The sequence below is a fragment of the Callospermophilus lateralis genome, chromosome 4 (genome assembly GCF_048772815.1).
Source record: "Callospermophilus lateralis isolate mCalLat2 chromosome 4, mCalLat2.hap1, whole genome shotgun sequence".
Taxonomy (NCBI): domain Eukaryota; kingdom Metazoa; phylum Chordata; class Mammalia; order Rodentia; family Sciuridae; genus Callospermophilus; species Callospermophilus lateralis.
The window spans coordinates 77,226,605-77,251,487 of NC_135308.1; the positions used below are offsets into that span (position 1 = coordinate 77,226,605).

General features: G+C 35.7%; 1 pseudogene; it reads right to left on the minus strand.

The window, feature by feature from the left end:
- Nucleotides 1-15,600: 15,600 nt before the first annotated feature.
- Nucleotides 15,601-15,777, minus strand: LOC143397459 (translation machinery-associated protein 7 pseudogene; annotated as a pseudogene).
- Between the last annotated feature and the right edge of the window lie 9,106 nt (nt 15,778-24,883).

Consider the following 24,883-nt stretch of genomic DNA (forward strand, 5'->3'; position numbering starts at 1 on the left):
GAGCCTTTCTTTTTTCTTTATGAAATTGCCATTTTTTAAAAATGCAAGACTTGTATCCATCATTTATTAGAATGTTCCTTATGTTAGGTTTATTTAATGCTTCCTATGATTAGGTGGAATTTATGCATCAGTGCACAGGATACCACATAAAGTGTTGTGGTTGTGTTTTTCTGGATATTACATGCAAGATACACAAGATCTATCTTCCCATCTTTGAGGATATTAATTTTGATTACTATGGTGAAGATGTTTTCCTGGATCTCCACTGTCTTATTATCCCCATTGAACTAATAAACATTTTGTTTTTATTAAATCTGTGTGTATAACCTCATCAAAGTTTCCACTTAACTTTATCATTCATTAATAATTTTTGTCTGAACCAATGTTGCTGTAATGATTGATGGTGGTTTCCAGTTTTACATCTTCTTCTTTACTTGAGGAAACACAGTTTCTATTACTCAATGGTACATAATTTATTGCTATTCTTAATTATTTTTATGCTCAATTTGTTCCAGGTTTGTTCTGGAGGAACATCACCAAGTTGGTCTCCATGTCCTCTTTAGCATGTCCACATGCTGGTTCTAGCACTTACCAACTTTCTATTTCAAGAGGTTCCAGACTTATCTTGCACATTCTTTGCATTAATCTTAAAACCAATATTTTTTCCAGGAATTCATGATTCCTAGTATAGAATAATATTAATATAATTTATCCTCTTTCATTTAATAACTATATCATTGACACAAAATCATCTTTGCTCTGTTAGTTTAAAATATGACATTTGTTATGTGTTTCTATTTGTAATTATGTTTATTTCTGAATCTTATATATCATTCTATTGGTCTGTCTTATCATTTCTCAGCTCCACACTGTTTCAATTATAGAGACTCTGTGGTAAGTAATAATTTTTGTAATGAATCAACTTCTTTGGCTTTCCTGGTGCCCCAGTCACTTTAATTTTAGGCTTCCCCTAGCTATTTTGGTTGTTCTTATGTACCAACTTATGTCCAAGTTCTCAAATTCCAGCCTACTGATATTTTTGTTGTGATCACATGGAATTTATAAATTAACTTAATAATTTCATCTTTTTTTTTAAGAGAGAGAGAAAGAGAGAGAGAGAGAGAGAGAGAATTTTTCTTAATATTTATTTTTTAGTTCTTGGCGGACACAACATCTTTGTTTGTATGTGGTGCTGAGGATCGAACCCGGCCGCATGCATTCCAGGACAAGCGCACTACCACTTGAGCCACATCCCCAGCCCTTTTTTTTTTTTTTTAAAGAGAGAGAGAGAGAGAGAGAGAGAGAGAGAGAGAGAGAGAGAGAGAGAGAGAGAGAGAGAGAGAGAGGGAGAGAATTTTTTTTAATATTTATTTTCTAGTTTTCGGCGGACACAACATCTTTGTTTGTATGTGGTGCTGAGGATCGAACCCGGGCTGCACGCATGCCAGGAGAGCACGCCACTGCCCGAGCCACATCCCCAGCCCTAATAATTTCATCTTTATGGGGCAATGTTCTGATTAAGACCAATAAATGTCTGTTTATTTGTTCAAGCATATTTTTGTGTTCTTTTTGAATTTTAACTTTAAATAATTTTTCTGTACAGTTTCTTATTAAGCTAATCAGCATTCTAACTTCTTTTTTTCTTTACTGTAAATGAGGTTTTTCCCTTCTGTTATATATTTTAAATGTTTTTAATTCTGTTCTTGGGAGCAATTTTTGCATAATAATTTTATATTTTGCAAAATTGCTTTATTGCTTTTGGTTGAATTAGTTTTTCATTGGTTTTCTAGGGACTTTAAATATGTCACCATGTTATCAGTGAATAGAGATAGTTTTCCCTTTCATTTTTCTTATTATGATTATTGTTCCCCAATACCAGTACAGTACTAAAATGCAAGGGACAGGAGAGCATTCTTGCCTTGTTCTTAATCTTAGTAGATATGACTAGTGGCTGGTTCATTTGTGTATCAGAGACTCTCCAATATTCTTTTTTTATTTCGAGGAAAATAGTTTGTTTCAGGTTTCTTCTATACTGGTGTCAGTTTGATATATTATAATTTTTAAGCAATTAAGAATTTTTTTTATATTTTAGAATTTTTTGTTGAAAAGTGAAGTCTTAATAATTTTATAAACCATGTTTTCAGTATCCTTACATTCTTTTTATTTTTATGTTTTTCTGCCCATTATATAATTGTTATTTTGTGTATTTATACTTTTTTTCTTCTTAGATTAATTAGTGGTTTCCCTATTTTGCTCTTCCCCCAAAAGTAGTATTTTAATCTATCAGTTAGATGCAGTAAAGGTTTTTTGGTACTCTATCACAATTTATCATTTCCTTAGCAGTACTTCATTTTGTTGTTCTTGTTTTTAGCTATTATTTTTATTTAAAATTTACAGTTTTCTTAATTTGTATTGGTTTGAATCTTTAAGTGTTTTTCTGTAATGTGTGTGTGTGCGCGCAAATCTCTGAGGATCAACCCCAGGGCCTTGTGTATGTTATGCAAGTATTCCACAAGTGAGCTACACCCAGCCTGATCTCTACTTTCAAAAATATTCCATGCATTCTGATATGTCATGATGCCTCCATTTTTATGCTAAAGAAATTCTTCAATTTCTGTTGGCATTTGTCCTTTCAACAAAAAAATTTACTTACTGGAAAGTTTTCTAATTTATGTGTAAAAATGCCTTTTTATTTTGGAACTTCATTTTAGTTTCAAGTTATATTGTCTCATAATCAGTAACATTTCTAGTTTATGAAGTCTACTGATTTATTTTTGTGCCCAAATATGTTTTTGGTAATCTTCCATTTGTTCAGAAGATGTAGTTTATATTACCTTATTTAGTATCCATAAAATTTATTTATTTAGATTTTTTTAAAATTTACCTATACTATTAAATCCACTTAGCTATCTTATACTGAAAGTAGTATGCAAGAATACCCTGTTAGTATTGTTTTCATATTTTTCTCTTTCTATAATTTCTTCTTTATTACATGGGACACAGGTATTCATGACTATTGAAACTTTATGATGAATTGCAGCTTTTCATAATATAAATCACAATCCCCTATTTTTACTTGAAGTATTTTGGCCTTAATTCTATTTTTTTCTGATATCAGGAGGGCTGCAACCTTGGGCTCCTTATTATTTTCATTTATCTGCCCTTTAAATTTAACTTTGTTCTTTAAAACACTGAAACTTTGTGCTTTGTTATTTTTTTGTATAAAATGTATCATTGGGCTTTGCTTTTAAAAAAATGTTGCTCTTAAAGGAGAATTAAGTCCTTTCACTTGTATTGATAATAATTTACATATTTACTCTTGAATTGTATCATATTATTTTTGTTATCATTACTATTAAATCATTGTTGGCTTTTGTACTTTGTTATGGATATCTTTTTTTTCCTTTTTAAATTTTTATTCTTAATTTTTGGTGTTTAGGTTAGACCAAAATTTTGTTTTAGTAGTTTTATTTTATAATACCCTAATCTCACTTTTTTCCTGCTTAAACTTTTTTTTCTTTTCTTTTGCAGTTGTGGAGATCAAACCCAGGGTCTCACACTTCTTGTTTAACTTTGAAATTTAGCTAGTTATTTTTAAGTAGTATTATTTGACTTATACCTATTATCTAACCACAGTCAATAATCTTATTCTAGTTTCTACCTTTCTTTGCCTTTTGTCTCATTTTATAGTTGTTTCTTTTACTTTTTGAACATATAATGCTTACATTCTGATGTTTTTCCTCTTATCTGCAATGTTTTACCAATTTCCTCATCACTTTTTGGTTACATAAAGCTTATTCTCTATTGCCTTTCTCAGAAGGTCATATAGGCTTAGAATTCCCTAAAAGTCTTCATATTCCAAATTGTTTCCCTAAAGACTTCTTCATACATGAAGACAGGCTTTTTGTACATTAAATTCTTGGTCATTCGTTAAACAACTTGAAAATATGGCTCCATTATTGCCTTGTTTTGAATATAGTATGTAAGAATTCTGACTTTATTTTTTGTTCTAGATTATTTGACCTTTGTCTCTGAAGGCCTTGAAGGTTTATTCCTCTCAATACTTAAAATCTAGTAGCTTATGTAAAATATATTTCAATATTTATTGTTTGGCAGAAGTTTTACCATGTACCAAGTATAAATATATAATACATAGTCTAAATTTTTTCTTTCTAAAAATTCGTCTTGAATTATAGTTTAAACATTAAAATTTTTATTTTTCCCTTTGTCAAAAAACTCCATTCATATGGTACAACTACTTTGTCTGCTTTGCAATGTAACCACATTGCCTATGACCTATTTTTATTCACTCTTTTATTCTTCTGTTTTTCTCCAAAATCACCTTTAAAGTTTTCTTTTGACCATTTTCTTTTGAGGTCTTTTGTACTTCCAGACTTGCATTTGATGTTTTCTTTTTTTATTTCATCTATTTTGTAGTTCAATAAAATTTATTTGTTTGTTTAACCCATTTTTATTCTATATTAAATTTCTGATTCACAGTGTTTTAAAATACCCAAATGCCCAACATGTGAACATTTCCTTTATACTGATGTGTTTGGATATGGCTTTGATCTATTTATTTAGTAGAATAATTGAGTGGAGAAGTTTCATCAGCTGAAATGTTTTTATTTACAGTTTTTATTTATCTTATAGAAGTTTTATATAGATATTAGAAATATCAGCAAAAGAATCTCTACAAAAGACTTCAATGTACTTAAGCTTTCTATTTTCTGTTGCTATATCTTACTTGGCCATGGACCTGAAAGAAATCAGCATTCCAGATGTTAAACACCCCTTTACTAGTTTTTTACAACATTTATGAACTACCTAGTATTGTAATAATATATAAAAGTTTGCAAAAGTTTTCAAGTGGAAAGTGTATTTGCAAATGCAAAGTGTAATAAGAAAGACAGAGGCTTTAACAAAGCCTCTGACTTTGGGCCAGAGCTTTACAGAGATGTTTACATTTCAAAGATAAGAGAAGATGTTACTAATTGGGCTCCATGGTAACAGCTGACAGGAGGAGGGGGAAAAGGGGAGAAGAAGCTCTTCCCTTCTCAGGTGCTCTTCCTGAGGATTAACTTGCTCAGAGCAGTGAAACAAAAAGCTGCTTTTGTGTGAACTTCTGCAGATTGTGAATTTCTGAGCCCTCCCCTACATGGGGGTGGAAGTTCTGAAACTGCCTGAACTCAGGGTGCAGAGGGAGTAATTGATTACAGTGAAAACTTTTCCCTCTGAGCCTGGTTGCAACCAATAAAAATAAATGATAAATCTGCTTCCTGCTGTCTTTCAGTGTCCTGCCTGCTCTGCCTCTACAACATTTTGTAATGTAGTTATAATGTAAACATAATTATTGTATATACACTTTTATTAATCAGAAAAATAAAAATTATGGCAATTATGAAAACTTTGTGAAGCAAAATGTTGGTAAAGACGGTGCCCAGAGCACTTCTATTCTGGAGCTCAGATCCATGATGCACTGAATTGCATGGGAAACATCACTTCCAAGCCCTGTGAATGGCATGAACTTTGAATGGTGCACCTCGAATCCCTTAAGTGGTGCGATCTCTGGGCCAATAAAGAAGTAACAGCCCACTCACCCTGTTCCTCCTCTTCCCACATTGAGCCCATAAATATCAACATGCTGTTCATGCTCCCTCTCTCTCTCTCCCTCTCCCCCTCTCCCCCTCCCCCCTTCTCCCTCTCTCCCAATGGCTCCCAATCTTAAAATGGATTTAGGCTGGGTAAATCATATATATATATATATATATATATATATATATATATATATATATATATATATATATATATATTTGTTTTTAGTATTTATTTGGAACAGAAAAAAGAAAAGTTTGTCCTTGAGTGCTTGCTTTTAAGAGACGGAGGCTGTAAGAAGCAGGCTATGCGAAACAGAACTGGAAGGCCCCTCATATTAATGGTGGGAGGGACTGAGAGGAAGCCAGCTAAAGCACACTTTGTGTGGGCATGCCATGCTGTGACCATGGAAGGCAGGGTTTGGAAGAAGCCTGCACAAAAGAAAACTCATTTGTGTGGAAACACCATGCTGCTGCTGCTGTGTGGCCAGAGTTGCTTTTCTATGCTCTCCATGTGATCTGAAAATCTGCCCACAGCACTGGACTTCCCAGCCTGTCTGCCATCTTGCCCAGAGCATTTCCCAAATTTTCCCATCTGAAGTTATAATATCCTTGCTTTTGGTGGAACTGTGTTGAGCTGGGAGCTGCCATGTTTGTTCTGTGCACCGCCAGCAAGTTGGCTCCAAGTGCCCTATGATGGTTTTGCCTTGCCTTCTCAGATTGTATCCCCTTGTGTCCCCATAGGCCACTTCTCCTTGCCCCTTGCTGGCTCCTTGTGATACCACCGTTATTGGTGATGAGTCCTGCTTCCCCACATGTTGAATGTTGAACATTAGAGAAGCATGCCAAGGCAAGTATATGAAGCAGGCTTATCTAAAAAGGAGTAACATAGACTTCTCCCACAAAGGAGAAGGGGGCCATAGCTGGTATTCTGGCATTGCAAGAAGGGAAGAGGTGTTCTGCTCTTTTTATATGTCCTAGGATTCCTATGTTCTCTTGCCTTTGCACCCTAATCTTTCTCCTTCCTGAGCACTTGACTAGGCCCAGGAATGCTCAGTGTGATGGCCAAAAGGTATGAAATAGGTGGGATGAAGGGGGAAGGGCAGGGTGGAGTAGCCAAGGACACATTAATAACCTTATAGGTCTATGTAGGGAGGGGAAATTCCTGGGACAGGTTAAGTTGACAGGAGGATGGAGCAGGGGCAAGTTCTTGATAAGATTCCTGGGGGGAGGAAGAGGGGACACAGTCTCCAACTTCCCAGACTTCAATCAAAATTAGCCTCCTTGACCCAACCTGACTCGATCTACCTATCTACAATGACTGCCTGTCTAATTCTGGTTTCACTTGCTCCAACTTTCACCACCAGTGGTGGGCTGTAGTGGTGGGGTTTGTTCTAGCCTGGGTTCTCTGTGACCATGGACAGTCTTGGCCAGACTTTTTAAAAAATGTGAATGTCTCTGTGAAGGCCTTGGATAGGTCTTATCTCACTATGCTTCTGCAAACATACCCTCACCTGAGAATTATTTTGCAGGAATTTTTGCCAACAGTCTAAGAATAATTATGGTGAAAGTTTCTGGAGAAGCTTAATTGAGATTTTTTGTTGAAGAGAGGGTGAAACTACAATATCTGTGTAATTCCTGGCACTGCTGATCCCATTATCATTCAGGTAGGCACATTCTCCAAATCCTTTGATGGAAAACATAAAATCAGACAAAAAAATACTAAATATTCATAGGTTGGACATGCACATTTGATTCTTTACTACACTGTCCAGCATCAACACTCCATGTTTTTTTAATATGAACAAGAGAAATGTGTCAGTAATTGACAATATATACTATTTCTGCATTTAGTTTCCTTTACATTCTCAAGGTCTTTGCTTGGATAACACAAATTTATCATTCCTCTATCCCAAACCCACTTATTTTATTGATTAGGTATTTAACGGGTGCTTGCAGCTGTCTCCAAACTTTTGTCATTGGTGGCATTTTCTGAAGATTATTTTCAATTTGATCTCCACTTGTTTCATAAATGTCTGAAAATATTTAAAAATCACTCACACTAAATTCCTAAGAGTTTAACGTTTTTGATGGAAGTGATTGTGCCCTATATTTTACCTGTTCTAATGAAATGATCACTTTACCACCATTGAAATGTTTATAACAATTTAAAGGAGGTAAGACTTCTTTTGGTTCATTGTTTCAGTCCATGGTCGGCTGAGTCCAGTGCTTTCAGCCTGATGTGTGTTGAGAGCCATCCATGAGCTGTGTGGACTCAATTGCACTCCACAGGCTAGTGAATAGGAAAATCTGGTGTCTGGGAACTTCCAGTGGATGTTTCCTCTGTGTAAGACTTCCCAGACACATTTTGAGCCCTATTGAAGCTCTGTCAAAGATCCCACAGAGCACTCGAGATAGGGTAACCTACTGTAGCCACACAGCCCCTCTGAGATGGGTGTGACCTTCCAAGATGCCAATCAACATGCTGACTACAAGACATCATGAAGCATGGCTCTACTCCTGAAACCTTGTCCCTGCCTTTGGTGTATACATTTAAATAAACCTCAGGAGTCATTTTCTAATTGTCTACCACCAGCTCTGATGTGGACTGGACCTATCAGAAGCTCTGACCTTATGAAGATAACTTTCTGACTTTGTCTTTTGTTCTTTATTACTTCTTATAAACTTTCATTTTTTTTTTGGAGGCTTATCCCTCCAAACCAGCAAGAATTCAATGGTGAGGTCCTGTGCACTGCAATATATGTGAGGATGAGCATCATGGTAGAAGAGCATGGCAGAGGTAACCTTCTCAGCTCATGGCACTCAGGAAGCAAGGGCAAGCACAGTGGAAAGGACAAGGAACTAGGAAGAGTTCCTAAGGGCATACCCCCAGTATATGCCATATATCTATGTAAGGGTTCTGTGTTTGGGATTGAGGTCACTAATAGCTTTATGACTGTGGCATGCTGAGTTACTAGGAAGTTTTTATGCAAAGACACAGAAGACCTGGCTGCTGGAAAAACTTCTTGCAAAGACACTACATGCCTAGCTACTGGATTAATGTCCTTCAGGAGGAGGCTCTGAGTTAGTGTCTTATCAGCCTCGACCTTGATCTCAGGCACACAGCTCCTGGGAATAAGGAAACTCTCTTGTTAGACAACTACAAAGATTCACTATGCCTAAACCTGTCCACATAACAGTAACTTTATACAATGGACTTTCTTGAGAGCTACACAAAGCTCCTAACATTGCACATTGTAGCTTAGTATGTAACTGAGGAATAAGCTGCATAATGTTGCAGAGTCTGTAACCTGCCCAGTAATACAATGAACAATATGTATAATGACGTCAATGATCTAAAGTAACCTATGAATATAAATAAAGCTAGCAGCTTGGGCAAGCAGCTTTTGCTTTTGCCTATTCACTTTGCTTCTGTCTCTTTTTATTTTCCTTGCATATTTATATTTAACAATTTGGAAAATTATCAGTCTATGTTTGTCATTCCAGCACAAGGTTTGTAATGCCTAGTTTCAAATGCAACATATGCCAATGTGGATGATGAACATCTGATTAGTATATTTCAAAATAATAGGAGAACAGTATATCTGATGTTTCAGGTCATCCTGTCAATGTACCTAGCCATGCCCCTACTGACTATAGTTAACAAGAATCCATTAAAATTATTAACCCATCAAATGGATCTATTCACTAATTTTTTTCTGATAATGAAACATTATTCTGATTGTTTCTCTAGAAACTTTGCTTTTATGAATGGATGCAGCAGCGTAAAGTGTAGATGTATGAGTCTTACAGACATCATTCCTTCAGTGGCTAGATATCCAGCCCTCTCTGTTTATCAGCAAAGTTCTAAATCAGTGTATGCATGAGACTACAATAACTATTCTGGATGCCATCATCCTGCTAAAGATGTCAAGCAAAATCACAATAATATATAAGTTAAGACACGGGTAGTAAATGGAAGAGCATAAAAAATATTTACAATTTGGGGGGGTGTGGAGTTTAATGGGGACTGAATCTAGGGCCTTCAGCATACTAAGCACATTGTTTACTATGGAGTCCAGAATTCATATTTTTTTATCCACTAGTGCAATGTGCTTTACATGTGGATATCTTTCTCATCTCAAACACACAAATCACATACATAAATACAATGGAAGAAAAAGAACTCTGAAAACTTACCAGACTTTACATTCAGTGTTCTCTGTCCACTTCCAAATGTGATATGATGCTTCTCTGTTTAGGTCAATCCAATAATCAGAAAGACTTTTATATCTTTTTAGTAAATTCTGCTATACAACCCAGAAAGTGAAAACATGTGTTCATGTTTTTAAAAAGATCTTGAGTTTATCTTACCTACAGCCTTCTCTTTTGGAGGTGATATTATGGTATAATTGAGAAGCATAGATTTTGGAGTTATACCAGTCCTCAACTCTCAGTTACATCATTAAATATCTGTGATCCTAAATTTCTTCATAAGGGACCATATATTCATGGCTGTCATTCCAGCACAATGTTTTTAGTGCACACCTTCAATATCCAACATGTGTCAATGCAGATAACAAAGTATCTGATTAGCATATTTTTTAGTAGAAGGAGAACAATATGTCTAATTTTGCAGGTTACTATGTAAACATATCTGAAATAACTCACAAAATTCCAGGCCAAGTATATAACTCAACAAATGGCACACACCAAAATGTGTCTCATGCCCCCGATTCTGTCTGAAATGTGATCCTTTCTCATATTTCAGCTTTAACTTTATGCAGCCCAAACCACTCATGGGGCAAAGAACTCTAAAGAGAAAAGTGATCCAAAACCTTTTCTTACCAGTTTCTCCTTGCTGTCAAACTGAGTGAGACTGGCTTCTAAGGTAGTGCAAAAGGTCTGGCTGAATGTCCAATTCCCCATGTCTTCAGCAAAATATAAACGCTCGCTTCCAAATGCTATCCACTCTTTTGTACAGGTAGCAAACACAGGGTTCTCTAAGGCCTGGTCCTTATTTTTTTCTAAAATTGAGGCAACCAGAAGGAATGGTAATTAGCAAACTTTTTACCTCTTGTATTTACTTTTTTTTGTTTAGAATTCTGAGTTCCACTTTGAAGTATGCATATGGATTGTTGTTTTCCTGACTCATTAAGGAAAGACTCCCAAGTCTTATCCCAAGTGTAATCATCATCTGCCCGGTTACCTTCAAGTTAGGTATCTGTTCTCTTTCTGTGGACAACCTCCATGCTCTTAACAACAGAAAGGAAAACTCCTTACCTGTCCTAAATTTTACTATCATGCATTTCTTGAGGGATGCAGAAACTTCCAGTATACAGTGTATGACACCTTTAAAAATACTATTTTTTTTGATACCAAAGTATGATTGAGGACTTCCCAAATTTTTTGGTGCGTGTGTGTGTGTGTGTGTGTGCGTGTGTGTGTGTGTGTGTGCTGTTAAATGTGTGCAAAAATATTTTGACCATTGGTCACTGTTAGATGTCCTGAAACAAACAAGATTTCAGAGTATAGCTTATTGGAAGAACACTTATTTTTATTCCATACCTCTACCATTTCCCTCCCTTAACATCTAAAAATTTTGTATTGCTTTTTAGAATGTTTAGTGAAAACAAAATGAAAAGAGATCAGGCAAAACTATCAAATGCCAACAATGACTTATTTTCCTTTAGATTTAATAGTAGGCAATTTTTTACAGCTCTTCCTAACTTTTTTAACTAGAATAAGTCATTAGGTAAGAGGATAGAAACAATGAGCTGTAAAGATTAGTATCACTGATTCATTTTAAATTAACAGAATTATTTTCAGAGACTGTTAAATATTTTAGATGACATTAAATAAAACTCTTTGGTAAAATATTTATCTGACTTTTTAGACTTGTACATTATTAATTGAGCTAGTTAAAACTAATTTAATGAAATAATGTTTTTCATATTATGTAGTTTTATGAAACAGTCAAACTGTAGTCAATTCTCATCTTATTTCCTCATGTAAAATACTTAATATATTCTTTTGTTATTACCAAAAATTAAAGTGTATAATAAATGCTAGATAAATTAAATGTTGAGGGAGAGAATTATCAAATTATACAACTCTCATATTCACAGAAAAAAATTTCATCAGAGAATGAGTTTCTTAATGGGAAAGTCTCTGAGTTTTATAAATCATTTATTTTAATTACTGTGGCAGGCTAATACCAGAATCAAATACACTATGTGCAGGTATTTACTGAAGAAGTAGTAGTATTTTTATCATACTCTCCAACTAATAAATACTCATAATTTGAGCTACACATAATATTACATTATGCAAGTTGTTGAGAGCAGGATATAATGCTGCAGTCTGGCTGGGCACAATTCACGAGCCACTTATTAAGCAGGAACAAACTTTATTTTTTGAACGCACATGCTGCACCATTCGAGCTCTTCAGGAATTCCCTCAGAGCCCAACTGCCATCACCAGCTTCTGGCGAGCCTCTCAACCCCCACTCCTCCTCTCTTGAGGCCAATTGGCTGGGCCACGTGGGCAGAGCCAAAAGAGTGCCCCAATGAGCAGCTCCATGGTCTGAAAGGGCGGGGAAACAGCCCAATGAGCATCACGGCAGAGGAGCCAATCAGCTGGTGCTGGGGCCACTTCGGCTGTGGCTCTCAACAATATGCATTAAAACACAATTTAAATTTTGATAATAAATAAATTGTATTTTTTTGATAATTTTCAAAATTAATTTTAAATAGTCTTTTTAATATTTTTTAATTGTACATACATGCAGGATCTTTATTGTGGTTCTTTGGATAACCCCCAGTACCTCACACATGGGAGGCAATCACTCTACTGCTGAGCCACACCCCAGCCAACTCAAATTGTTTTTAAATACAAAATATTACTAAAATTATAGTTCTAAATAATCTGAAAGAAATATTTTAAGAGAGGAGTCTTACTTGATTTTTTAAATGAAACTTCAACATATTAAAATATTAGACATGAAGAAATAAATAACTTTAAACAATACACAGGCATCTCATATTACACTATGATAAAATTCTAGAATAGAAATACATTTGAATAAAACAAATCACCAGAATTTTCAAACATTAGGAATGTTTTGATTCATGTGGTTTTTTTATTATTAATTTTTTTATTAGTTGCTCAAGACAATACCATGGTCTTGACATATCATACATTTGATTCAAATAGAGTATGAATTCTCATTTTTTCATGTGTACAAATTGCAGGATCACATTGGTTATACATCCATGTGTATACATACAGCAATACTAGTGTCAGTTGTATTCTGCTGCTCTCCCTATCCCCCCTCCCCTCCTCTCCCCTCCCATCACTATTCTCTACCCATTCTACTGTGACACTTATCTCTCTCTCTCTTTTTTTCCCTTCCATTCCCCCTCACACCATCATATATGTATTTTGTGAACCCATAAGGGTCTCCTTCCGACTTCTGTGCAATTCCCCTTCTCCCTCCCTTTCCCTCCCACCTCTTTTCCTTGTTTTGTGGTAATCTTCTTCTCATGCTCTTCCTTCCTACTCTGTTTTGAGTCACCTCCCTTATATCAGAGAAGACATTCAGCATTATTTGTTTTAGGGATTGGCTAACTCCACTTAGCATAATCTGCTCTAGTGCCATCCATTTCCCTGCAAATGCCATGATTTTGTTATTTTGTAGTGCTGAGTAATATTCCATTGTGTATAAATGCCACATTTTTTTTATCCATTCAACTGTTGAATGGCATCTGGTTTGGTTCCAGAGTCTAGTTATTGTGAATTGTGATGCTATGAGCATTGATATAGCTGTGTCCCTATAGTATGCTCTTTATAGGTCTTTTGGATATAAATTTTAATTAATTAATTAATTAATTCTTTTACTCATTCATTCATTCATTCATTTTGTGGTGGGGGAATCAATTCCAAGTTCTTATGCCGGCTAGGCAAGCACTCTACCACTGAGTCACACTCCCAGACTCATGGTTCATGGATATATAAAAAAAATAGTTAATTTTTTGGGGGGGGGCATTTGGGTTTCAAATCATGACAAAATTTATATTCCAGTAGATATATTTAAGATGACAATACAAAGATAAATTTTAATATAACAACATTTTTGATATGTTAGAAATTACATCATTTACAACTATTTAAATATCTGATGAAAAATGTCAGGTAATATGTAGTTTTTCAAATTATTTTAGGTCATGTTTTAGAAGTGTAAGATGGCTTGGGAGGCTGAGGCAGAAGGCCTGTAAGTTCAAAGTCAGCCTCAGTAACTTAGCAAGACCCTAAGAAACTTAGTGAGAACCTATCTCTAAATTAAAATATAAAAAGATCTGGGGATGTGCCTCAGTTGTTAAGCACCCTTGGCTGAGTTCAATTCCCCTTTCAAAAGTATGGATAGTAGAAGTTGTAGAAACAACTAAAATTTGAAAACCACTTTTATAAATCAAAATACACATATCTTCTTATGTTAGGTCATCTCTACCTGAGCAGTTCTTTAATAGATGCCAAGCAAAGCTGGTGATATATTGCTTCTATGTACAAAGGATGAATATTTTTAAAGAGATTTATAGTTCTTCTATACTTTCCTGCATTCTCAATCTTCTTAAGTATAAAATATAAAGATTTAAGGTCAAGGATGAGCCTCTATCAGAGAATATTTTAACTGTACTTTATTCTTTAATAGAATGACAATTCTGATTGGGACAGGTCAGGAAATAGTTACCTAAGTGGAATTTCTATACCCATAGCTTTGCTCATATCAGTTAATTTCAATTTTATTCTTTCAAGCTCAAAAGAAAATGCTTAAAATTATCATTGACTTTTCTCTTCCTATTACTCTATATCCCATCTAGTATGAAATACTGTTGGCTTAACTTCCAAAATATCCACCCTGCCCACAACTCCACATTGTTATCATCAGGCCTAAGCCATCATCATTTCAAGTTAATTTCTATATTAATTTTCTGAAAAGTCTTCCTGTTTTTATCCTGGTATCCTAAAAGTTTATTCTCAGTATGGAAATCAATTATTTAGCCACTAAAGTTTAATGCTGCCACCTCTCTCTTTCTATTGCATTCAGAGTGAAAGGCAGCTTTTAAATAGCTTTCTGTTATGTGTTAGTGACACATAACAGTAAAATGTATTTTGACATATCATACATACATGGAGTAGAACTGCCCCTTCTTGTGGTTGTATATGATGTGGGAGTTAAAGTGATCATGAACATAGGAAATGTTCTATGAACATAACAACTTCTGCTATCGATGGAAAATATCCCCAGTGGATGCCTGAAACTGTGGATAACACCAAACCCTATATGTACTATGTTTTTTTTTTTTTTCTGTATATGCATGAAACCCATTGATAAAGTTTAATCTTTTTACTTAAAAGGCAGCCTTTATGGGTTCTCTTTGGTATATCCAAATTGCCAACATATTACTTTTGTGCTTGGGGTACTGTAAAGTAAAACAAAAATTATTAGAACACAGATACCATAACAGTCAAACTGATAATAGAGGCAGCTCCATTATCAGATTGATGGGTAAGTTGTGCATGCAATTAGTAAGAGAGATGATTCAAATTTGGGGAAGATGACAAAAAAATGGCATAAGATTTTGTTGCCCTATTCAGAGCAGTGTGTAATTTAAAATTTATAAATTGTTAATTTCTGAGTTATTTTATTTAATATTTTTGTAAAACAGTTTATCATGTGTAACTGAAACCAGAGGTAATGAGAGGATTCTGTACCTTCCCCTATTATATTACTCTTCTCCACTCTTTTTTTGTGTGTGTATTATTATTGTTATGATGATTTTTATGAAAGTTTATTATATTTACAACAGACTCAAACACAACACTTCTTTATAGCAATAGGTGGCAAAGTATGTTACAGCAGGGATCCTGATACCTAAATTGGAATGGAATCAATGGTCACCATCATTTCAGGCACAGGAAATGGCTTCTTTTTTTCCCAGATTTTTTAATTCCACCTGTGGCCAGGGAGGCCCTTCCCTGTAGCCTTCACTTTTAGCTCCTCAAATTTCTTCTGCTCTACTATTGGTTTCTGTTTGAAAGCCTTATCTTCTTCATCCATCTCCTTGGCCTGCTTCTTAGGTTGTTTCAAGGGCTGCTTCTTGCCACCTTCCTGGCCGGACATGGCACCTGCTGCCTCTCTTCTTCATTCTTACTCTGCTTTATCCACAGCACACTCCCAAAGTCTGTGGGCTTTGGTTTACATTTTCTGCCTGGAACAGTTCCCCAGGAAACCATGACTTTTTTACTCCCTAAAAAATGTTTCTAAATACCTTTCCAAAAAAGATCACATTGCTACCCTACATATATTACAACCTGTTCCACTCTTACCCTTATTTAGTCTTACCTGTATCCACCTGCTAGAAATTAAGTTTTAAGACAACAGGAATTGTTTTTGTGTGTTTTATCTACTGATATACCTCAAGCACTTTACACAGTGCCTGATGTATAAGAGAGCTCAAAATTAATTAAATATTTTTGGCAATATAAATGTGTACAAAGTAATGCATAGTTTGGAGAAAAAGTAACTTACCTGACAAAATAATGGAATGTGCAATGACACTTGAAATTAGGACTAAGATAGTGAAGAAGCACAAATAAATTTTGATAGGAATTACAGGATATATAACTGCTAGAAATTTTCCTTGAGTACTTTTACCTGCAAAACATAAATACCAAATAAAATCCCATGAAACTTTTAGGGAGGAAAAAAAATTTAATTAGCCACAAAGTAAACTCCAAATGTAGTTTGTACTCTCCTACTGCAAGTCTTTTCTTGAAAAGTCCTGTCCATCAATAATGTCCATGAAAGAGGGCTAAAGACAAGGGAAATGGAACATTTCCTCTCTAGGATTTTCCAGGTATTGAGAAAAGAGTCAATGAAAGTATAAGGGAAAAAAAAGAATACAAATCAGGATGAAAAAGAGACATATAAAAAATCCAGATTTGCCTCTATAATAAATGCCATGGCTAGAAGTACTAAGGAATATATTAGAACATAAACAAATGAAATTTACTTTTTTTCCATTTAAAAAGTTAGATTTATAAAAAAAAAAAAGGAGGAGAAGAAATTTTTTTCCACATGCCTTTAACTTTAAGTAAAATAACTTATGACCTAATTTCTTTTTTTAAAATCATTCTACTTGTTCTTTTTAGTTACACATAACAGTAGAATGCATTTTGACATTTCATACATACAGGGAGTAGAACTTCCCATTCTTGTGGTGGCATACGATGTGGAGTTACAGTGATCATGAACACAGGAAATTTGTGTCCAATTCATTCCACTGTCTTTCCCATTCTCACCTCCTCTCCCTTCCTGCCATTCCTCTCTGTCCAATTTGCTGAAATTCCACTTCCCACCACCACCTATTGTGGGTCATCTGCATATTAGAGAGAACATTTGGCCTTTGTTATGGGGGTATTGGCTTACTTTGCTTAGCATGATATTCTCCAGCTTCACCCATTTACCTGCAAATGCCATAATTTTATCCTCTTTAAATGCTGAGTAATATTCCATTGTGTATACATACCACAGTTTCTTTATTCATTCATCTATTGAAGGGCATCTAGGTTGGTTCCACAGTTTAGCTATTGTGAAGTTGGTATAAACATTGATGTAGCTGTGATAATATAGTATGCTGATCTTAAGTCCTTTGGGTATATGCCAAGGAATAGGATAACTGGTTCAATTGGTAGTTTCATTCCAAGTTTTCTGAGGAATCTCCATTCTGCTTTTCAGGGTTGTTGCACCAGTTTGCTGTCTCACCAGCAATGTATGACTGTACAGTTTTACCAACATCTTTGGCAACTTTTATTGTTACTTGTATTCTTCATAACTGCCATTCTGACTGGATTGATGCACCATTTTAACATAATGAGAAATGAGAGGACATAGGATCATGCCCAAAAAAGGAGAAAAAAACAACAAAATGTTTAATGAGTAAATTCATCTTAGCAAATATGAAATTGCCACAGAGAGGAAGAGAAGGTGAGGTCCATGGGACTGGGGTGTCAGAGAGAGTCAGGGAAGGCTAAAAGGAACCAACTACTTGAGATATAAGGAGAAACAGGGTGGGTACCAGGGAGGACTAAAGGACCAGTGCTGTGGTCCTGCAAAGGGGTGAGGGCAGGGCACTAAGGGCCAGTCAACAAAATTCAAAATAGTTTGGCCATAAAATATAAACACACTGTGTTCCTACCTACCATGGGGAAAAGGAAGATAAAAAGGGTCTAAGGGAGAAAAGGCTATTTTGAGAAGGTCTGTGGGAGTCCTACCTGTCCTGCTCTGCACCCCTCCCCATGCCAATTCATTCCCTCTGTGTCTCTGTGGGACTGTGTGCACTTCCCCAGTCTCTCCCCTGCCCTAACTTTCCAACCTCCCACCCCCCCACACTTAATTGATGTCATTCCATTTGCTGCTGGCTGTCAGGTGTTCATTCAACTGTCACTCATCTTCAGAAGGGGGAAAAGGGGAGACAAGTGGGAAGAGAAACCTGCAGCCTGCCATGCCTCCACCCATCCCAGGTGATGTCTATCAGATGTCTTGGCAGTGGTTAAGAGTGGGAGGTCACAATATTTTGTGACAACCCCTGTATTGGCAAATTTGTGAAGGTCCTGCATGGACTTCTGTCAGTCAGACACAGAGGTGAAGTCCACAAGGATGTTGATGAAATCAGGCACCTGGACACCATCTGCAGGCCTGGGATCTCAATGGATTTGAGGAGCTGTACTTGCTGCACTCATCCCACAGGTCCTACACAATCTCCTGTACTCCTCATCAGCCAGGCGAGATTCTGGCAGCATCACATCATGAGGCACAGGACCTCAGTAGGGTGGCTGCCTGTCTGCACCCAGGAGCTCATCAAGCCAGGAACCTGCAGCATCACTGGTGTCTGATTGCTGGTGCTCAGCTTGGTGTTCTTGGATCCCATGCTGGCCCTCTGGAGGAGCAGCATTTTTATCCCCACAGCTGTATCCCATTCAACCCAGCAATGACCTTATCCATGATGATGATGTCAAGGAATCTACCAAAAGGCTATTAGATGTAATAATTTAATTTTTACAAAGCTGTAAGATACAAGGAAGATCCAAGATGGTGGAATACAGGAGGTACTGTTTCTGGCTGCTCTGTGGAATAAAATCAAGAAAGCAGGCAGGCAGCATCTCTACAAGGTTTTGCCTAGATGAAATACAGTATCTCAGAGCCTGTGACAGGACCCCTATATAGCAGATTTTCACAAAAACCACCAGAGTTGCGACCATATGCACAGAAATCAGAGCCACTGTGTTCCAGTAAGACTCCTTATTCCAGACCCAAAGCCCTCAGTTCTAGCACACACTGGGCTCTCAGGCAGCATGGCAGAATCACCAAATCAGCTGTGTTCCACTCCCACACAGGCCAAACATCTGCAATCTAGCTCCAGCATAAACCATCCCAGTTCCCCCCATCTCACTAGAGACCCTGGCACTTGAAGCAGACTGACTCCATCTTGGAAAAACTTTCTCTGCCATATTTTGTTGGGCATGGCTATCAGAACAGATCTACATCTATGCAGGTATCTGGTTTCTAACTTCCTCCACTTCCCCAACTCCCCAGCTGCAATAACACAGCACAATGACTACCTAGCACAAAAACCCACAGTTGGGACCTGATAAGCAAGAGAGGGTAGGGATCTAAAACTGGGAACAAAACAGAGAGACCAGGATCTGGGAAGCTTCAGGAAGAAGATGGTGATAACACCAGGGGCTCAAGTCTTCTCACCCTGGTTACCTATATCACCTTGAACCCAGAGAATCCAGCTTAAAATAGATCACTCCTCCTACTGGAAGAGAAGAGAAGCAGGAAGGAAACAAAATTCTAAGAGTAGTTTCTTTTCTTCTTCTTTCTCCTCTACCTTTCTATCCTCTGGCCCTCACAACCCCAACATATGTGAAACCAAGAACTTTACTTGGAATAGAACTTTGAGAACTGAGTCACCTGAATAATATAATATAGAGGAATTGCATAAGCCCCCCAACCTTTTTTTCTTGTTTTCTCCCTCTTTTTTTCTCTTTCTTTCTTTAGCTTTTTTCTTCTTCTCTTTCTTCTTCTTTCACCCACCAAATTTACTATTTTAACATGCTGTAATTTTCTAAATACATACGTGTGTTTGTTTTTATGTACTCTAGTGTCCTCCCATGTACTTGTGTGCCCTAAATTACTTCCTGTCTATTCCCCTGCTACTAACCCTGTTCATTAGAATTCTATTTCAATTTTCCTAAGTTATATTAACCACATACCCTCACATCTTTCCCCCTTAGCATATCATCCTACACCCAACCTCGAGTTCACAGTTCATGCCCAGAAACTGTATACCTTTTATGAATCTACTGATTATATTTTAAATAAGAATTAGGGCTGGGGATGTGGCTCAAGCAATAGCATGCTAGCCTGGCGTGCGTGCGGCCCGGGTTCGATCCTCAGCACCACATACAAACAAAGATGTTGTGTCAGCTGAAAACTAAAAAATAAATATTAACAAATTCTCTCTCTCTCTCTCTCTCTCTCAAAAAGGAATTAAACCCCACATTTCTGGGCATTAAGACTAACTATAAATGTCTTAATAACAATAATTTGTTCATAGGTGATATATGGTTGATATTGGGATCTGTTACCATTGTTCTTCCCCACAAAGCAGGGATCTTAGAACAATACAAGAGCACTACAAATCTTTAGGGTAAAAACAATAGCACACTAGTCCCACAGAGCTGGTAAGAAAGACATGTGAGCAACTTAAAAAGACAAGGGAAGAAAGTACCACAAACAAATCAAGACAATACATCATTAGAAGAATTGACAGCTATAGCAGAAAAAAATGGCAGAAAATGATTTCAGGATATACATGATAAAAATGTTTTGGGATCTGAAAAAATAAATAGAACAAATACAAGCAGTGAAAGATCACTTTGGCAATGAGCTACATAAACAAATCCAAGAAGCAAAAGATCACCTCAACAGGGAGTTAGGGGTTATACAAAAATCCAAAGAGAAATCCTTGAAATAGAAGAAATAATAAACCAAATTTAAAAATCAATTGAGAGCATCACCAAAAGAGAATACCACTTAGAAGATAGGACATCAGACAATTAAGATAAAATATATCATCTTGAAAATAACATAGACAACACAGCGAAAATGATGAGAAACCATGAGCAGACTATTTAAGAAATATGGAATACCATAAAAAGACCAAATTTAAGAGTTATTGGGACAGATGAAGGTATAGAGGTCCAAACCAGAGAAATTAGCAATCTATTCAATGAAATAATGTCAGAAAATTTCCAGACATGCAGAATTAAATGGACATCTAAATCCAAGAAGCCTACAGGATGCCAAATGTGCAAAATCACAACAGATTCACACTAAGACATATTATAATGAAAATGCCCAACATACAGAATAAGGAGAGAATTTTAAAAGCCACAAGAGAAAAGAATCATATCACATATGGGGGTACACCAATTAGGATAATTACAGATTTTTCAACACAGACCATGAAAGCTAGAATATCCTGGAATAATGTATTTCAAGCTCTGAAAGATAATGTGTGCCAACCATGAATCTTACGTCCAGCAAAATTAAGCTTCAGATTTGAAGATGAAATAAAAACCTTCCATGATAAACTAAAGTTAAAAGAATTTATAGTTAGAAAACTGGCACTACAAAACATCTTTGGCAAAATATTTCATGAAGAGAAAATAAAATACAACAATGAAAACCAGCAGAGGGAGATAGTACACTAAAGGAAAAACCAATCAAAGAGGAAAACCAAGTCGAGTTAAATAACAAAAATAAACAAATATGGCTGGAAATAAAAACCAAGTTTCAATAGTAATCCTAAATGTTAATGGTTTAAACTCACCAATTAAAAGACATAGGCTATCAGATTGGATTAAAAAATATACAACAATATGCTGCCTACAGGAGACTCACCTGATAGGAAAAGACATACACAGACTGAAGGTAAAAGGTTGGGAAAAATCATACCACTCACATAGACTACAGAAGGAAGCAGGGGATTCCATACTCATATCAAATAAAGTAGACTTCAAGCCAAAGTTAATCAAAAGTGATAAAAATGGACATAACTGATCAAGGGAACCATGCACCCTCAAGACATGACAACATAAATATACATGCCCCCCCAAAATGGTGCTGCTGTGTTCATCAAATAAACTCTTCTCAAGTTAAAGAGTCAAGTTGACCACAACACAATAATCTTGGGTGACTTTAAAACACCTCTCACACCACTGGATAGATTCTCCAAACAAAAGTTGAATAAAGAAACTACAGAGCTCAATAATACAATTAATAACTTAGACTTAACTGACATTTATATAATATTTCAACCAGTATCAAGTGGATACACTTTCTTCTCAGCAACAAATGGATCCTTCTCTAAAATAGACCCAAAAATATGCCACAAAGCAACTCTTAGCAATACAAAAAAGTAGAGATACTGCCATGCATTTTATCAGATCATAATGGAATGAAATTAAAAATCAATGACAAAATAAAAAATAAAAATTTCTGGATCACATGAAGACTGAACAATGTGCTACTGAATGAACAATGGGTTACAAAAGATATGAAGGAGGAGAATAAAAAATTTTAGAGGTAAAGGAGAACACAGACACAACATATCAAAATCACTGGGACACTATGAAAGCAGTACTAAGAGGAAAATTCATTGCATGGAGTTTATTCATAAAAAGAAGAAAAAGTCAACAAATTAATGACCTCACACTGCATCTCAAAGCCCTAGAAAAAAAAAGAACAAATCAGCAGCAAAAGCAGTAGAAGGCAAGAAATGATTAAAATTAGACATTAAATTGAAACAGAATAAACAATTTTTTAAAATGACAAAAATAAAAGTTGATTCTTTGAAAAAATAAATAAAATTGACAGACCCTTAGCCATGCTAATGAATAGAAGGAGAGAGAGAACTCAAATTACTAGCATATGTGATGAAAAAAGCAATATCACAACAGACACTACAGAACTACTGAGGATAATTAGAAATTATTTTGAAATCTTATACTCCAATAAAATAGAAGACATTGAAGGCATTGACAAATTTCTTAAGTCATATGATCTGCCCAGGTTGAGTCGGGAAGATACACTCAACTTAAACAGACCAATATTAATGGAGAAAATAGAAAAAGCCATCAAAAGACTACCAACCAGGGCCTGGGGATGTGGCTCAAGTGGTAGAGTGCTTGCTTGGCATGTGCGGCGGTGGGTTTGATCCTCAGCACCACATACAAATAAAGATGTTGTGTCTGCCAGAAACTAAAAATAAATATTAAAAAATTATCTCTCTCTCTCTCTTTCTCTCTCTCTCCCTCTTAAAAAAAAAAAGACTACCAACCAAGAAAAGCCCCCAACTGGATAGACACAGAGCTTAGTTCTATAAGACCTCTAAAGAAGAACAAATACCAATACCCTTCAATTTATTTAAGGAAATAGAAATAGAAAAAGAGGGAACATTTCCAAACTCATTCTATGAGGCCAATATCAGCCTGACTCCAAAACCAGACAAAGACATTTCAAAGAAAGAAAACTTCAGACCAATATCTCTAATGAACATAGATGCAAAAATTCTCAATAGAATTCTGGCAAATCGAATACAAAAAAAAAAAAAAAAATCAAAAAGATTGTGCAGCATGATGAAGTGAGATTCATCCCAGGAATGCAAGGCTGGTTCAACATATGGAAATCAATAAATGTAATTCATCACATCAATGAACTTAAAGATAAGAATCATATGATCCTCTTGATAGATGTAGAAAAAGCATTTGACAAAATGCAGCACCTCTTTATGTTCAAAACATTAGAAAAACTAGGAATAACAGGAACATACCTCAACATGATAAAGTTTATCTATGCTAAGATGCAGACCAACATCATTCTAAATGGAGAAAACTGAAGTCATTCCTTCTAAACTCTGGAACAAGACAGGGTTGCCCTTTTTCACCACATCTATTCAACATGGTTCTTGAAACACTGGCAAGAGCAACTAGAGTGATGAATGAAATTATAGGACTATGTATAGGAAAAGAAGATCTCAAATTTGCACTATTTGCTGATGATATAATTCTATACCTGGAAGACCCTAAAAGTTCCACCAGAAAACTTCTAGAACTAGTAAATAAATTCAGCAAAGTAGCAGAATATAAAATCAACACCTATAAATCACAGGCATTTCTGTATATCATTAACAATCCTCAAAGAAGGAAATGAGAAAAACTACCCCATTCACAATATCCTCAAAAAAAAAAAAAGTAAATGAATAAGATACTTAGGAGCCTAATTAACAAAAGAGGTGAAAGACCTATATAATAAATACTACAGAACCCTAAAGAAAGAAATTAAACAAAACCTTAGAATATAGAAGGATCTACCTTGCTATTGGATAGGCAGAATTAGTATTATCAAAATGACAATACTACAAAAATGATTATACAGATTTAATGCAATTCCCATCAAAATCCCAATGTCATTTCTCATAGGAATAGAAAAATCTGCCATGAAAATAAACTGGAAAAATAAGAGACCCAGAATAGCTAAAGCAATCCTAAGCAGGAAGAGTGAAGCAGGTGGTATTGCTATACCAGATCTTAAAATATTAAACTACACTACAGAGCAATAGTTTAAAAAAATGCATAGTATTGGCACCAAAAAAAGACTGGAAGACCAATGGCACAGAATACAGGACACAAGACTAACCCACATAATTACAATTATCTTAATATTAGACAAACGTGCCAAGAACATGCAATGGAGAAAAGATAGCCTCTTCAACAAATGGTGCTGGAAAAGGGGGAAATCCATATACATAACTAAATGAAATTAAACCCCTATCTGTCAACATGCACAAAACTTAATTCAAAATGGATCAAGGAGCTAGGAATTAAACCAGAGACTCTGTGTCTAATAGAAGAAAGAGTAGACCCTAATTTTTATCATGTGAGATTAGGCCCCAACTTCCTTAATAAGACTCCTTTAGCACAAGAATTTCAAAAAAAAGAATCAATAAATGGGAAAGAATCAAACTAAAAAGTTTCTTCTCATAAAAAAAATTTGTGAGGTAAACAGAGAACCTACATCCTGGGAGCAAATTTTTACACCTCACACATCAGATAGAGCACTAATCTCTAGGTATATAAAGAACTCAAAAAGGTAAACA